At 31.4% G+C, this 17,217-nt stretch overlaps 1 long non-coding RNA gene across 1 annotated transcript; it reads left to right on the forward strand.

Annotated features, from left to right (window-relative positions):
• The first annotated feature begins 13,977 nt into the window (after window positions 1-13,977).
• LOC134680764 (uncharacterized) lies at window positions 13,978-15,009 on the forward strand. The gene is made up of 2 exons (XR_010100499.1): window positions 13,978-14,408; window positions 14,638-15,009. It is a non-coding gene; the product is annotated as an uncharacterized LOC134680764 (long non-coding RNA).
• Window positions 15,010-17,217: the final 2,208 nt, after the last annotated feature.

Below are 17,217 nucleotides of genomic sequence, written 5' to 3' on the forward strand. Positions count from 1 at the left end.
GAACTATGTGTAAATATATCCAGCTATTGGACTTGGAGAATGTAATGAACTTATCATATCCAGATATGGGACTTATGGAACTTTATAAACTTTAGATGTGTGGTAATGGTTACCGGAAACTTTGCAATGAACTATCACAATAACCTACAGGAAGAAAAACTACCGTATTTTATTGAACTTTTGTTTTATTTTGGAGGAAAGGCATTTGTAACACAATATTGTGTTTCATATCATTAATTATCAAGGAATATTAATAAGCAAATTTATTAAAAAGGAACTAAACAATTCAATGACAATCATGTACGCTTTGGAACTTAATAACGATCTGTTCAAATATTATAGACATATATCCTGCAGCCAATAAATGACCATGTCTACTGTGAAATAACATGTATCCTTCAGGGGTTAATTGCATAGTTTGACAATTAACCATAGACTAGAATTATTTAACATTCAGACTAATACGTAACCGGCCATTAGCTATGGGCCAATGTTTATGGACAACCGGACTATATAAGATCCAGCTTTGGACTTTAAGAAGGACAGATTGGTACAAGCTATTGGTACCGGAGATTCCGTCAAGGTCTTCCCCCTCGCGGGTAGGCTGGAACTCATGCGCTTAATATCCGAACGTAATCCATAAGGACTGAACATTTATAAAACTATACGATCACGTGCCATTGTGAACTATTGAACATTCGAACAATTGAACTTTAAAAACAGTTTGTGAACATTTCAACATTTGAACTTTAGACTCTTTCTTGACTTTGTTATTACATAATAAAATATATTTAATCCACTGACTATGTTACATAAACAGTTGTAAAACAAGACAGACTAATGAGGCAGATAAACCTTTTAATTAAGATTATACACAAACAAAAGCAGACATACAGCTTTTATAACGATAACACCCTACTTATCCAGATATATAGTTTGTTCAAAGATTACACATATTCTTTAACAGATATACAGTTTATTCAAAGATAAAACCTTACTTAAGGTGGCTCGTGGGTACAAAAATTTTAGCAAAAAATTAAACCATTATTTTTTCATTACAAATTTTATTTACTACTCTATTAGTTGTTACTTTCTGATATGGTACAAAAAACAACCCTAAAAAATGATTTGGTTTGGCCCCAGATGACTTTAAAAATTGAAAACGCTCCAAATTATCTCCCTTTGGTGCAAAAATGCCATTTTTTGGCCTTAAATTTGAAATATCTTTTTTAACTCATCGGTGACCTACATTTTTTATTATTGTTTTCAAATAAGCTGTACATAAACTAAATAATTGTAAAATTTAAGCGATTTCTTATATTAGGTTTTTTTTTATATCGATATTTCCTCTTTTGCTCCTATTAGTTCAACAGAAAAAAAGGACATAAAGAAAAATTCATGCTTCTTCCAGTGGCAGATTTTAGCTTAAATGAACGGTGACCCCATTTTTTTATTTCATTTTTCTTTTAAGTATAGGATAAAGTTCATTTATGAAAAAATATAGCAAAATCCTATATTAGAAAAAAAATTTAGTTTATATCCAGGAGCCCCCTTAAGCAGATCTCTACAGTTTGTTAAAAAGACTACATACATTATAAGGCAGATATACAGTTTGTACAAATATTATACACTACTTAAGTAGATATAAAGTTTGCACAAAGATTCAACACTACTTAAGCAGATACACAGTTTGTTCTAAGCTTACAAACATACTTCAGCAGATTTACAACTTACACTCATCATACGATAAAGCCTCTTTTCATATTATTACAAACGCAAGCATTGCACTAGTTTCACTAACAGCTCTACAAACTAAAAATGTTCCTCTATTCGGAATAATTATACAAATAGCTTAAGCCATGGGATACTTACAATACAGTGAATTCAATGTCAAGAACAATAAAACATCGTTTTAAAACAGATTTTGGTCCAGCAGCAGATCGGTTACATGAGTTTGGAAAAGTTGTGTTATTTTTCGAAAACCGTTTTTCTCTGCATAATAAATTGCTGTCTTTCCGCACTCATCTGTTGTATCAACCCGCGCACCTCTGTTAATTAAGTACTTAACAAGCGAAATAGCTTCATCTTCTCTGTTAGCAGGACAAAATTTACATATCATCAAAACTGAGGCTTCCTGTTTTTTCTTGAGGTTATAATCTGATTTGTTCTGTAGCAAATCTCCAGCTTTGTCAAAATCACCTTCCATAATATAAATCAATATGTCTCTTTGTCCACTTTCAAGATTCTGTGTGTGAAGATGATTAAAAGTGTTCTTAAATTGAAGTCCAAACCCTGCTAATAAAGCCATGCTTTCTAAACAATAAAAGCAGCAATGTATGTTTCAGAACGACGTTCGTTTGTCTTTCTGATATATTAATATCATCTACTTATATAGTGTTGTGTGCCGGAATTTGACACCGTGAAAGTAATCATGTCCTGCGTATATTATCTACCTAAAAATTACTTGATATTGTGTCTAATCGAATATTGATCGTTTCAACACATTCGAGAATTGTCACAGATAAAATACATTCTTAAGGTTCACTTTTCTATCGAATGACTTGACAGAAAACACAAAAATTGTTTATTTAAATGTCTGTCTGATCGTAATATGGTTTACTAGTATCCAAAAACAGAAGGGAAATGAATTATTCTAGGATTTAACATTAGGCAAGACTTAAAGAGATGTTTGGTATAACAAAAAATCCGAATGAAATGTTGCTACTGTCAATGTAAGAACCACATCTAGTAATAAAACTTATCATATTAACCTCTATAAAGCAGATCATGTCTGAGTTGATTTCAAATAAAAAATGCGATACATGTACCATAGGGACATTGAAACTCATAAGTCGAATTTCTGACTTATACATGGTTCAATTTAAACAAGAATTTATATCAGATCAACTAAAAGAGCTTACAAATTTTACGAGAGCAAGATATATCATTATTGTAGATAGATAAACATTCCAGTTATACAAAACAAACCTTATAAAATTTTTATTAAGCACAGAAATTAGATTATTTATAACTATCGATAAAGGTATTTATATAAACAACCTGCTATTTCCAAATTGACAGCTCAAGAAGAGCAACATAATCAACTGTAGGTAACCTGGTTTTGTCATGTTCAAAATTTTTTTTAGTTTCTATACAGTATTTGTCCTTATATATAATGTCGGTTCTAAACTCAATAACTCAATGCCATTTTCAAGTAGACAATATTTCTCTCTATGTATATCTATTAGGTCTTGATACATTCATACACTAAAAAAAGACTATTTTGTCTATGACAAAACCAATGGCTTATTCGGTGTTGGCTAAGATGCCGACGACATTTTTGAAAGTAACAGACATGATCACTTGGATATCGGCTGTTTGCTATCCTTTGGTTGGGTTGTTGTCTTTTGCCACATTCCCCGTTTCAATTCTCAATTCTATCATACATCATTTCGTTTTGTGCGTGTTCGCTTATATGTAAAGGCGTGGCAACACGGATGCACTCTACTATAAACGTTATCTACTACACACATGAACATATGCTAAATGAGAAATAATCGAAATTTATCATCGTTTGAAAACGATCAATGTTGTGTTATACGAATTCGAATTTGTTTCATAAACATGAAATATTTTCCATTAGATGTTTAAAAAAATACTTTTTTTTAATCCATCAATTTTGGGAGGGGTTAAATTATCATGCAAAAACAAAAAATAGGCATGAAAAAATGTTTGCACCTGTCCTAAGTCAGGAATCTTATGTACGGTAGTTGTCGTTTGTTTATGTAAAGTATACGTGTTTCTCGTTTCTCGTTTTGTTTATATAGATTAGACCGTTGCTTTTCCCGTTTGAATGGTTTTACACTAGTAATTTTGGGGCCCTTTATAGCTTGTTGTTCAATGAAAGCCAAGGCTCCGTGTTGAAGGCCGTACATTGACCTATAATGGTTGACTTTTATAAATTGTTATTTGGATGGAGAGTTGTCTTATTTGTACTCACACCACCCCATCTTCCTTTATCTATAAAGTCGATCATGAAGTAAAGTTTGGGAGTTTAATTGCGACGTACCTTCTATTATACCATATTAAACACCATATACAAGAATAGAAGTCCTGTTAAAAGACACATCATTTGTTCTTATTCACCTTTACACTTTGAAATATAATCAGTTAGGATTAAGCGGCTTATCACAATATAATAATGTGTAAAACTGACAGAAATAATATCAATTATGTCCTACCGAAGCATACATTCAATTTTCACCTTCCGAACTAATATACATACGCTTCGTTAGTCTTTGCGCCAATACCTGGTCAGCTTCCAACGTTAAAGAATGTGACTACCTTAGAAAAGAGGGACGAAAGATACTAGAGGGAGAGTCAAACTCATAAATCGAAATTAAACTGTTAACGCCATGGCTAGAATGAAAAGGACAAACGGACAAACAACAGTACTCATGACACCACATAGAAAACTAAAGAATAAAGAACACGAACCTCACTAAAACTAGGGGTGATCTCAGGCAAGCATTTACCCAAAGCAAATAAACTATTCTGTACCTTCTTTTATAGGTGAAAGTATAATCTACAACATAACAGATGTTTTCACATCGGCTCGAGTAGACAAATAGGTATTATAACATATTTCGATAACAGATAATCTGAGAAGTTCTTATATAATAATCAAATTGTATGTTAAAAATAATCATAGCTCATTGAAATGATTTTAAAAAGGTGAAAAAGAAAAAAAACCGAAAGATACCCAAGTTAAATTAAAACTTAAAATTAGAATTAAACGGACATGGCTTAAACAGAAAAAGACAAACACTACACACAACATCAGAAGACGGAGCAAAAAGAAACCTACTTAAAACTTGGATAGATCACAGATTTTCCGTATAGGTTAGCATATCTTGTTCTATATGTGGTACCCTTGTGTTTGCTCATGTAAGTACACACCCGGTCATAAGTCTGATTCGGTATTACACAAACAAATAGGGGACGGGATTTTTGTATCGACTATTTGAACGTATCTATTGACATTTGTGAAACAGATCTCCCATACCGGTCAACATAATCGTGGTGGCGTCCGTAGAATTTACGAATGGATAGTTGAAACTCTACCACATGAAAGTCAAAGTTTTATAGCTTTCATATGAGTAGCAACCCTCTATGAAAGAAATCTTGATAGGAAATACAAGCCTTAGACTATCGTATCAACCTGAAGATATATACTCCGGATACATGTGAAGCTGGAATGTTGCTACATAGAAATGTAAAATTATAATTGGAAAACTGAACTCATCTCTTTTGTCTGTTGACTTGCAAGTCACGCCTTCACCTAATAAACAATAAACCATCCTTTTTTTCAGATGTTTAAAATTCAATGCACAGAACGTTTGTGCTAATTTAAAACAAGATTTTTTTAAAACACCATAAGAATAATAGGGTTTAATATTGCACTGAAATTCAAGTTAATTAGTATTACCATTTACAATATACAGAATACAACGTTAACCGTTCACTGTGTTACACTTCATGAGCTTTTTATTTTGATAGCACGTCTAAATATAAATATTAAACATATATCACACAGACAAACAATAGTCACACGTTTTAAAGAATTGTTTTAATTTTTAGGTGATTTTATGTTTTGCTTTTACATAAAATGAGACTGCTTATCTAACATACTGGGAGATCTGTTTCACAAATGTCAATAGATACGTTCAAATAGTCGATACAAAAATCCCGTCCCCTATTTGTTTGTGTAATACAGAATTTTTTTGTTTTCTATGAGAACAAAACTTGCATTGCTGAAATGAAAGCTTGTAGATTGCTCTTTGGATTATATAACGGAGCAAATGTACCTTCATGAGTAGATGTAGAATACAAATTTGCTGAGTAATGATCTTAACATTTCATCCTTCTCATTTATGCTGTAAGCAGTTTGTTAACCCGAAGATATGTTTTCTGAAGGTTGATTAACTCTTTGGTCGATACATTAAATGGTATCTCATCTGATGACGTCATAACTGTCGACGCTTTAGCTTATTAAAGTCAGTATTGTGCTAAATATGGGTTCCATGTTTGAATTTATTTTTTATCAAATATAATAAAGAAGATAAACTCTTATGTCTATACATTGGATGCTATCGCATCTGTTAACGTCATAACTGTCGACAATCTAGCTTTTTAAAGTCAATTTCGCTGAATATGGAACCATGTTTGAATCTATTTTTATCAAAACTGAATATAAAAAAGAAGATTTGGTATGATTGACCAAATGAAACAAAAAATAACAACGATAGGTCATCGTACGGCCTTAAACAATGAGCAAAACCCATACCGCATAGTCAGCTATAAAAGGCACCGAAATGACAATGTAAAACAATTCAAATGAGAAAACTAACAGCCTAATTTATGTACCAAAAATAAACAAAAACATAATTATGTAACACATAAACAAACGACAACTACATGTACTAAATTACAGGCCCCGACTTTGGTCAGGTATATACATACATAATGTTGCGGGGTTAAACATGTTAGCGGGACTCCCTCCTCCCCATCTCGAACCTGGAAAGCACGTTTCGCCTCAATGGGTTATACTATGGTTTGCATTTTGTTTTTTACCCTGGACATATACTGCTTTGTTGGATATAGCTCAAATGTTCAGATTAAGGCTCGTTTTTACCAGACACAAGTTGTTTCCTTTTTCCTTTTTCCTTTTTAGATATTCAAATTTTGAAAAATATTACAAGTCAAAACTGAAATTTTTTTCCCTCAAAATTGTTTTTCAAATTTTTTTTTTTCCTCAAATTTTTTTTCCCAAAAATTTGTTCCTTTTTTTTGTTTTCCTCTATATTTCTTTTCGTTTCCTTATTCGTTTTCTTTTTCCTTTTTCGACTTTCATTTCCTTATTCGGTTTCTATTCCTTTTTTCGATTTTCATTTCCTTATTCGGTCCCATTTCCTGAATTGGTTTCTATTTCCTTATTCAGTTTCTGTTTTTTGATTCGGTTTTTATTTCCTTATTCGATTTTCATTTCCTTATTCCGTAACATTTTACTTCTACGGTTTCTATTTCCTTATTCGGTTTCTATTTCCTTATTCAATTTTCATTTCCTTATTGGGTTTCTGTTTCGTTATTCAGTTTCTATTTCCTTATTCGATTTTCATATCCTTATTCAGTTTCCTTTTTCCTTTTTTGATATTCAAAGTTTGAAAATTTTGAAAAGTGCAAACTGATTCTTTTTTTCCCTCATTTTTTTTTTTCAAATATTTTTTTTTTCTCTCAAATTTTTTTTCTCTCAAATTTTTTTTTTCAAAATTTTTTTTTTCCTCAAATTTTGTTTCCTCAAAAAAAATTTTCCCAATTTTTTTTTTCCCAAAATTTTTTTTTCCCAAATTTTTTTTTCGTTATCTTGTTCGTTTTCATTTTCCTTTTTTGATTTTCATTTATTTATTCGGTTTCTATTTCCTTATTCGGTTTCTATTTCCTTATTCCGTTTCTATTTCCTTACTCCGTTTCTATTTCCTTATTCAGTTTCTATTTCCTTATTTGATTTTCATTTCTTTATTCAGTAACATTTTCCTTATCCGGTTTCTATTTCCTTTTCGGTTTCTATTTCCTTATTCAATTTACATTTCCTTATTTGGTTTCTTTTTCCTTATTCTGTTTCTATTTCCTAATTCAAATTTCATTTACTTTTTCGGTTTCCATTTCCTTATTCGATTTTCATTTCCTTATTCGGTTTCCTTTTTCCTTTTTCGATATTTCCTTTTTGGGTTTTTATTTCATTATTATAATATTAAATTTCCATTTCCTTATTCGCTTTCTATTTCTTCGTTCAGTTTCTATTTTCTTATTCAATTTTCATTTCCTTATTAATCTTTATCGTTAAAAAAGGGTTCACCAATTCAGAATAAAATGAGATCTTTCTAGTATACAATGAAAAACGAACTGGAAAGTCTATATGAGACATCAAAATGTTATAGCAGTAGCGGATCCAGAAGGGGGTTCCGGGGGCTCGAACCTCCCTTTTTTCGGCCGATCAATGCATTTGATTAGGGACATACAGTTGGAACCCGCCCCCTTTTTTAAATGTGGTTTCACCTCATTAGCGACAACAAGAATTTTAGCGACAAGAAGCGACAACAAGAATTATTTTAGCGACAAGAAACTATTAAGCGACAAGAAAACATTTTTTTTTATTAGATAAGATATTTGATAAAAGAGTAGGATATTGATAGCAATTAACGTTACTAAGTGATGAAAACATCAGGTTATTCAATGATATATGACTTATAGTGGAGGGGGCATTAAGTTTTGCCAGCTTAATTTGTCTGTGTGTATGTCCGTACGTCAAGAAATTAGTTTCCGTTCTTTTATTTTGAGTTTGCCTCAACAAAATGTTATGAAACTTATACAAAGATACTGATTTTTGTGTTTCCGTTTTCTTTCTTAAGTTTGCCCGACATCAAAATCAAGACATATACACAATACATTTGCAGCAAAGCAACAGCGTCTTTATTGCTGTTCTCTTGACAAATACATTGAGATCTTTAACACAGAGAAATCATTCTCGTCTCAATAAAATTTGAAAGACAGCCCCTTAGCACCGGTTTGAGCAGAATTGTCAATATCGTCACAGTTCTACGTGGCATAGAAGACACACATATGCGAGGCAATATGAGCAATTTGATATGAACAGCTGGCAAAGGCTACTTGACAAAATCTGTCTAGATTACCCGACAATTTCACTTATACATTAATATAAAACGAGACACATTTAAAGTGAAATACATGGTAAGTTACTAGAGGTTGTATATATATACATGTATATATAATCCCTCAAAAATGAAGTTTTAGGTGGTATGTACATATGATTAACTAAGAGTGTTCCGTCCTGCCTGTCGGTTTGTCCATAGATCTGGCATATATATAAAAATATTTTATTTCCAACTAACGGGCCCTATAAAGAGCTTTCATGACATTACATACAAGTACATATCATATGATTAGACATACATTAGAGACATATAATATAAGAATTCAAAATTGTTTAGTACTATTGAAAATGCTATAAAAGGCCATTATATAGGTGGTCTTTTACCGGGCAAAGAAAAAATCCATCATGTATACATGTCATTTTTACCGCGCTGAAGTACATCCATTATTCATTATTCATTATTCAAAATTTAATAATGAATAATGAAATAGTTCACTATTCACTATTCAATGTTAAGTAATGAATGATGAAATAGTTTAGGTTTCATTATTCAAGTTGGAGCGGTGAATATTGAAATACAAATAACTGACACTGTAGTTAAATTCCGTATTTCTAAATTTGTCATTTAGTGTTATCAAACGAACACTCAAATTATTATAAAAAAACCACTCTGTAAATCTTTAATTCCATTAATTTATTTAGTTTCGGAGGATATAAACTAATGGCTTTTTCTTAACTATTTTTAAAAGAACATAGAATTTATTTGTTATTCAAAATTGGCTATTCCTTAATTTTCACGCGTGTTTTGTCATTTAGGTGCTCCGTGACCCCTCTAATGGTCATTGCTGCACAATCAACTTGTTATATCTTAACAATTTTGAATAATGAAATGGATATTTTGAATATTTGAATGGACTGCTGTTACCCTTCAGCCCGTTATTACAGATAAACCTAATATCTCATTTGAAAGCTTATAAAGAGAGAAACAAAAGATATATAGTCAATATGTTCCGCAACGCATATATAAGAGGATTATCGACGGAAAGGTGAGAGGTTCGTATGATGATCGATTTTTGTTAATCCTAGTTACAATCCCGGTGAGTCATTAGAAATTCCAATATAACCAGATTTAAAGGGGCACTAGCTGTCAAATTCATGGTCACCAATTTGACTCAAATTCTCATATTTGATTAATAACAATGTAAAACATTTTTCCAATTTATCAAACGTTTAAAATAAACAGTTTACAGAGCATGGGGTAGATGATATGTAGGTTCGTTTCGTGTGTATTTAAATCCAGATGCCATCTAATTAACTATCGATTTGACCTCAGATGACCATATAAGCGATGTAAACACAAATAAAGATATGAATAGGTTAAACCAGCACGTGCAATTGGATTTTTATAGGTCTGTTTGATTTGAATTTATAGATTAAAAATATAAGTTTCTCATTGTTTTTAACCGTATAAGAATGATTTATGTGGATCGAATAAGTAATCAAATGATTTACCGTAGTTTCACTTTCATTTTTTTTCTTTAAATAACCAGTTCACGTACAATGCATGCGTTGTCAGTCTCTAGCTAGGGTTGAATTGAAGTTCACATGAATACCGGTTAGAATGATGATGACGTATTCACTTGCAAGTGAATCAGTCAAAAATTGTGTATAATCGCTTATTTCAACAAAATTAAAGCAAATTGATTGCTAAAAGCAAATTATTATTTCATTATTCCAATTTAATTAATGATTAATCTAAAAAAAATCATACTTTATTTTTTTATATATATCGTAGCTAGTGCTCCTTTAAGTGTATAGCGAGCTATTATAATCAATAAACTTGCAAATGTTCGTATACTTTAATAGAGCATGTATATTTACGCTAAACATTTGTCTTTTTAAACTAACAAAATAGATTTTGCTAATTGCCCTACAAATTTCAAAGTTAATTGTTTTGAAACATGTTATAAAAATCTTTTGAAGTCACTTTTAAAAAATGAGATTTGCCTTTTATTATATATATTATTATTTGATTTTATGATTTCACAAGGATATAAAGAAAATAATAATCAGTTTGTATTCAAAATGATTTACACTATCAACAGTTTGAATATATAAAATGATTGGCATTTGCTTGTTTCAGATTTTTTTTAATATGACTGCAAAATATTGAAAAATGAAAACAAATGCTCTAACGTGGATTTGACTTCGAACATTGAGAATTGAAAAATGCTCCAATATAAATTTTCAAATTGTAGACATTATTTTACAATGTTTCATTGATAATTCTTTCTTTTAACTTGTTAAAGCAAGGTATCTTGAAGAAATTGTTATCAATGTATACGTGTGCACTGTGTATGGTATCAACTTATTCCGAACATGAGTAAGTATACTGAACAGTGCCATAATGACCAATATGATGCAAACTTTTATCAATAAGTTTACCCAATAAGCACACACAACTGTATATCTACATGTGTCTGGAACATGCCAAACATCATAATTGACGTGTATATGTGTTCCGGACCATATGAGTAAATGGACTATACGCGTATGGTCATGACCATATGGGTATTTACTCATATGGGACGACCATACGCGTATGGTCGGGGATAGTAACAAAACAAACAATTTCATACCGTTGATCATTACCGATTGTAATTACCGCTTTGTAATTACGAGTAAATAACAATACGTCGACTTACCAAAATGAATTCAAAAAACTTCTTAAAGAATTGTTACACAAGAAGTCACAGGAAAAGAACATAGTTTATTTAAGTTGTCTTGTGAATATAGTGTATTGCAGTCATGACACGATATTTGAAATCTTGAGCTTCTTAAAATCACCGTAGACATATCGGATTGGCCCACGACATCGGTTTCACTGTACGCACCTGCAAAAAGGCTAGCTTTTCATTCGCAAACAAAATGCAAAAATGAAAAAGGATCTTGCACAACTAAAACTTGCAATTGAAAATAAGCTACGTTATCGTGTGGAATTAATGTCAACCAAAGCCTACATGCAATAATGTAATTAGCGATGAAAACTAACTATTGCATCAATATTTCATTTTAACGTAGTCTTAGAATTATAAAATTAATATATTATCATGTATCGATCATTGTTGTATTTAGATATTTTTTTGTATTATTGAAACGTTTATAATGTAATTTGAAAACAAAAATACTCATACGGTCCAAATACTCATATTGTCCGGCCCGTTAATAACAAAACGAGTATTATACTCATACGGTGCAACCATACGCGTACGGTCAGACCATACGCGTATGGTCGGATCATATGAGTATACGCATATGGTCATGACCATACGCGTATGGACCAAATACTCATATAGTCCGGAACATATGCATATATGAATGCATTTAGAATTGAAATGGAAACGCGTAACAGAGACAACAACCAGGCTAAAGAGCAAACAGAGCTCAAGACCACAAATTGGTTTTAAGAAGAGCGAGAAAATTCATCAACCGGAGGGGAGCTTTATACAGCTGGCCCCTCAAAACAGGTGTACTTGTGTTATATTTCCTATTTTGCAAATTCGGAATTTCAAAATATATCTATAACATCAAGAGATCATCAGGTGCAACCCAATGAGGTGGTACAAAATGAAGCTAATGATGCTGATAGGGTAGATCAGCATGATCAAGGTGATGAGAATGTGTCTCAAGCACAAAATAGGGAGAATGAAACCACTGATGGTAATGATGATCAGGTAGAAGATCATCAGTTTTATAAAGCGGAAAAACTTTTGAAGTTAAAGCGCTTACAAGGTAGACGACATTTCCTTGTAAAATGGGCGGACGGCTCAAAACCCACATGGGAACCAGAGGAATATGTTTCAGAACATTTAATCAGAGTATATTTCAGCACACATACAAATACAGGAGCTAAACGAAAGAGAAAAACATGCATACGGCAAAACTAGTCACACAAAACTATTAAAGTATTATTCATTCATTGAAATAAGAGAAAAAAACATAACTAAAACACATTAGCATATACACATTTTTTTCTTTTGCACCAGTGCTGAAGTCTTTGAATTGTTTTTATAGTGTTATTCTCGAGACTATATCTTTTAGGAACTTTAGATTGTTTTCAAAAACCATAAATTATTTATTCAAAATTGTGGTGTTTTGTTACCCTTGACAGATTTATATCTGTTGTCTAATAGTGCTAAGAGTATGCGCATGCTCATATAACAACTCATCACACATTTTTTTTTTCATTTTTTACATGTTAAAGTTAAAAGACACTTAGACACTTTTCACTGATGACAGTTTTTTTTTATGGTGTTAATATTTTCTTGAATGAAACAGACTGAAAGCCAAAGCATAAAGAGAAAAAGCACACGCAAAATGAACAGTGTTTTTGCGAAGAGTTACATAGAGTCATGACTAATGTTGAAATACGTTTTTTTAATTCATTTGTATATAATATGATAATTTTTTGTGGTTCAAAAGCAAGAACATTTACTGCAACACTTGTTATTTTACAGTGCAAAAGAGAGCAACATGTGCGTTTGTACCTTCTATTATTTTAGCAAGCCGCGACGGCTTTTCCTTCCGAGCTATTGGTTCTATAATTTTGAGCAAGTTTATGAAAACAATGCTACTATTCAACTGACTATTTTATTTTGGTTAAGTTTGGTTGATTTTTTTTTCTTAGCAAACCGCATTTAGAACCAAATTCAAATTTGTTATAAAAACAAAATCCGTGGATAGTACATGTGTTACAGTACCAGTCCTTATTCTGCCTCTGTGTCCATCCTATTTTACTATTAAACCTCACTGTATTTATAACATTGTATTTACAAAAGTTAGTAAATTGTCATATTTCACGTTAAACAATGCAGAGTATGATTATTTTTTTTAAATATGTTATATGTATTGGCTTAAATTCAGCAAACTCACGCTAATTTTTTTTCTCGAACATAGATGGCATTTATTCAGCACCTATAAATGTGGCTCAATGAGCATACTACCTTACACAACAATAGCAGAAAACAATAGAACATTTTATTTGTGACAAATGTATATATGTTTAATGAGTGTATATAGAATTGATCAACATGATTTTCTAATCTTATATGTTTATATTTGTAGTTGATGTTAAGTGGCTTTGGGGTCAAAGCCAATTAAGGCAGAGGGGAGATGTTATAGATATATTTTGAAATTCCGAATTTGCAAAATAGGAAATATAACAGCTTTGCAAGCATTTTATTTTTTATTCTCAAAATGAATTTGTAAAAAATGGACAATTTAGAAGAAAATAGATTTTACAGATGTTTGACAAATATTGATAATTATTCATTCATTAATTATACATGCTATATTTTGAATAAAAGAAAGAGTGTAGGCAATTAGGCCTATTGTCAAAATTACATAGGTTGTCGCAACATAGGTATACGAAAATCAATAATTTAGATTAAAGTGCCAGCTTGGTTGACAAGACAAAATTGAGTGACCAATTAAAATGTTGTGGTCAGTTATGAAATTATGTAACGGGAATTTTCATTGGTAAAACGAAGGAAACCTGGGATCTCTAAGCACGTGAGCAACGACCTTTTTAAGCTAGTGTTTTGGGCTATTCGTCAGTTGCCATGAGATCTCAGTTGTAATAAAATATAGTTATTTTGGAATTCTTCGTTTTTACCAGGTAATTCATATTTAATATTTTAAGGCATTCTTTTTATGAAAATTACATTTCACATTTACTTTTAATTAAGTTTTATTTATTTAGTTCAATTTATTTAAAATGAGCGTTTTTAGTTTATTACATTACGATTAAATAGATGATTTTTTAAGTGAAATATACAGTAAACATAAAATCCGTAAATGTTATTTATTTCATTAATTTTCATTATTACATGCAAATTTGTTTACAGGAGATTTGTGAATTTGACGCATAATTTATTCGTAGTAAAGTTTAATTCTGTTATTTGGTTATATTTAATATTCAACAAAGTTTAGAGAAATCTTTGTTTGTCACTTTGGTTTACCTTGACAACGCAACAGAACACAAAGAAAATATTTGTTGTTTCATGTATATTGAAATCGTACCGATGCAGGATTGATCTCCAGAACAGAAATATTTGCGTATTACGTAATAGCAAGAAACATTTAATATATTACAGCTGGACATTATCTACGTATGATGAACTATAAATATTGTGAAATATATTGTATGCATTTATTTGAAATTGTATTATAGAGTTGCCATGAGATCTCAGTTGTAATAAAATATAGTTATTTTGGAATTCTTCGTTTTTACCAGGCCAGCTAAAGTCCAGACGACATAGGCTGAAAGTCAAGTACGACACTTGTTCACTGAAAATGGAAGTTAAAAAAGAATTAAATGAATTATTTACATTGAAAAAACACAAGCAAGACTCACAAAATTTGTTGTCTGCTCTAACGTTGGGTTGTTGTCTTTTTGCAAAGTCCCCATGTCCACTCTCAGTGTTATCATACATGTAAACGGATATTTGCAAGTTCCACACACGCATGCAGTTATACAGTTGTGTGTTCTGAGGGTAAAGTGCATAACAAAAAAATCACATATTTTAGGTCATTACCGTAATTATAGTATACTACTCATGTTCGGATCTAGTTGATAATACACACAGTGCATACGTGTTTTATCATTAACAAGTTCTTCAAGAAATTTTGCTTAAAACAAGTGAAAATAACCCCAAAACAGAGATACATTGAAAATTGGTGTTTTCAAAATAAAAAAAAAATATATTGAAGCAAATATCATTTCGTTCTAATTTTCATTTTAAAAAGAGGGACGAAAGATACCAAAGGGACAGTCAAACTCATATATCTAAAACAAACTGACAACGCCATGGCTAAAAATGAAAGAGACAAACAGAAAAGCAATAGTACACATGACATAACATAGAAAACTAAAGAATAAACAACACGAACCCCACCAAAAACTAGGGGTGATCTCAGGTGCTCCGGAAGGGTAAGCAGATCCTGCATCACATGTGGCACCCGTCGTGTTGCTTAATATGTGATTACAAATCCGGTAAAAAGTCTCATTCGGTAGGTCACATTCATGAAAGGGGATTGTAGTTACGACGTAAGGAACATATCCGATATCATTTGTGAAACGGTTATTCCATAACGGTCAACCAACTCGTGATGGCGTCCGTAAAATTTACGAAGGGATGATTTCAAATTCACCATTTGGAACTCTTGGTTTAATAGCTTCCTTGTGAGCAGTAACCCTCTATCAAGAAAATCATGATAGGAAATGCAAGCACGGGAATATCGTATCAATTGGGAGATATATACCCCGTATGCAGGTGCTGCTGGAATGTTGCTACTTAGAAATGGAAAGTTCACAATTGGAAAGCTGAAATCATCTCTTTTGACAATTGTTTGGCGTAAATCACCACGGACGTATAATGACACTGAAATTTACCTCTCACATAAAATTCAAAGGCAGGATAATAAATGAATTCAACAACAAAGTATAACAACATAAACGGTACAAATTTGCCTGCACCAGATGCGCATTTCGACAATTCATGTCTCTTCAGTGATATCGATCCTGGTGGCCACAATATAATCCAAATTAAAAGACCACAAAACAGGATACTTAAAAATTTCTGACCGCTGGTCTCGGAACCATCACAATGATTTTTTTATTGGAGTTCTACAGATATCAGTATTAAATTATAATTGAATTTTTACTGTCTAAAGAATATTTTAAGTGAGGAACAGTACTAAAACTAGTTTTGTCGATTAAGTTGATGTTTAAAAGCCTTATCTATATACATGTATATAATCCTGTCTCAACTATGGCGTGTGTTCTTACTTCAGATTTAAAAATCAAAAAAACATTCTTGATCACGTCGAATTGAAAATATCTGAAACCGATGATTCTTTCATTTTTTCTTGATGTCTAAGAATAAAGTGGGATATTTCAATTTTAAATAATTAAACCTATTACTTGTATCTTCAAGTATACATTAATTACATCCAAGCTGATTTGCATTTCACAAGTGATGAGTTGGCATTTCGTTTAGTAACTATCAAGTATTGTCCATATTATGACCGGAAAGTGAAAAAAAATATTTCCTTTTGATGTTTTGATATATGGTAGCATACATGATTGGTAATTCATATACATGTTACTGAAGTTGTATATCCACTGTTTCCATGGTAACGGATAAACAATTTTGTTGAAAAATGTGAATTGTTACAGTATTGTGTTTTATTTTGATATAGATCACAAATAAAAAAAATATTGCTCAGGCTGATTGTATGTGACATTTTCAAGTGTTCATAGTGATTAATAGCCCAAAAATATGTGTTAATTTGTTGTTTGTTAGATAAAATGGTCCTTTTTGATTCGAAATCAGAATTTTTCTTGACTTCTGTGAAATGATAAAACTCAAAAACGCAACACAGTTGTGGAAATATTCGATATGTACTCCAAAATGAAACATTTG

Source organism: Mytilus trossulus, chromosome 8 (assembly GCF_036588685.1).
Source record: "Mytilus trossulus isolate FHL-02 chromosome 8, PNRI_Mtr1.1.1.hap1, whole genome shotgun sequence".
Taxonomy (NCBI): domain Eukaryota; kingdom Metazoa; phylum Mollusca; class Bivalvia; order Mytilida; family Mytilidae; genus Mytilus; species Mytilus trossulus.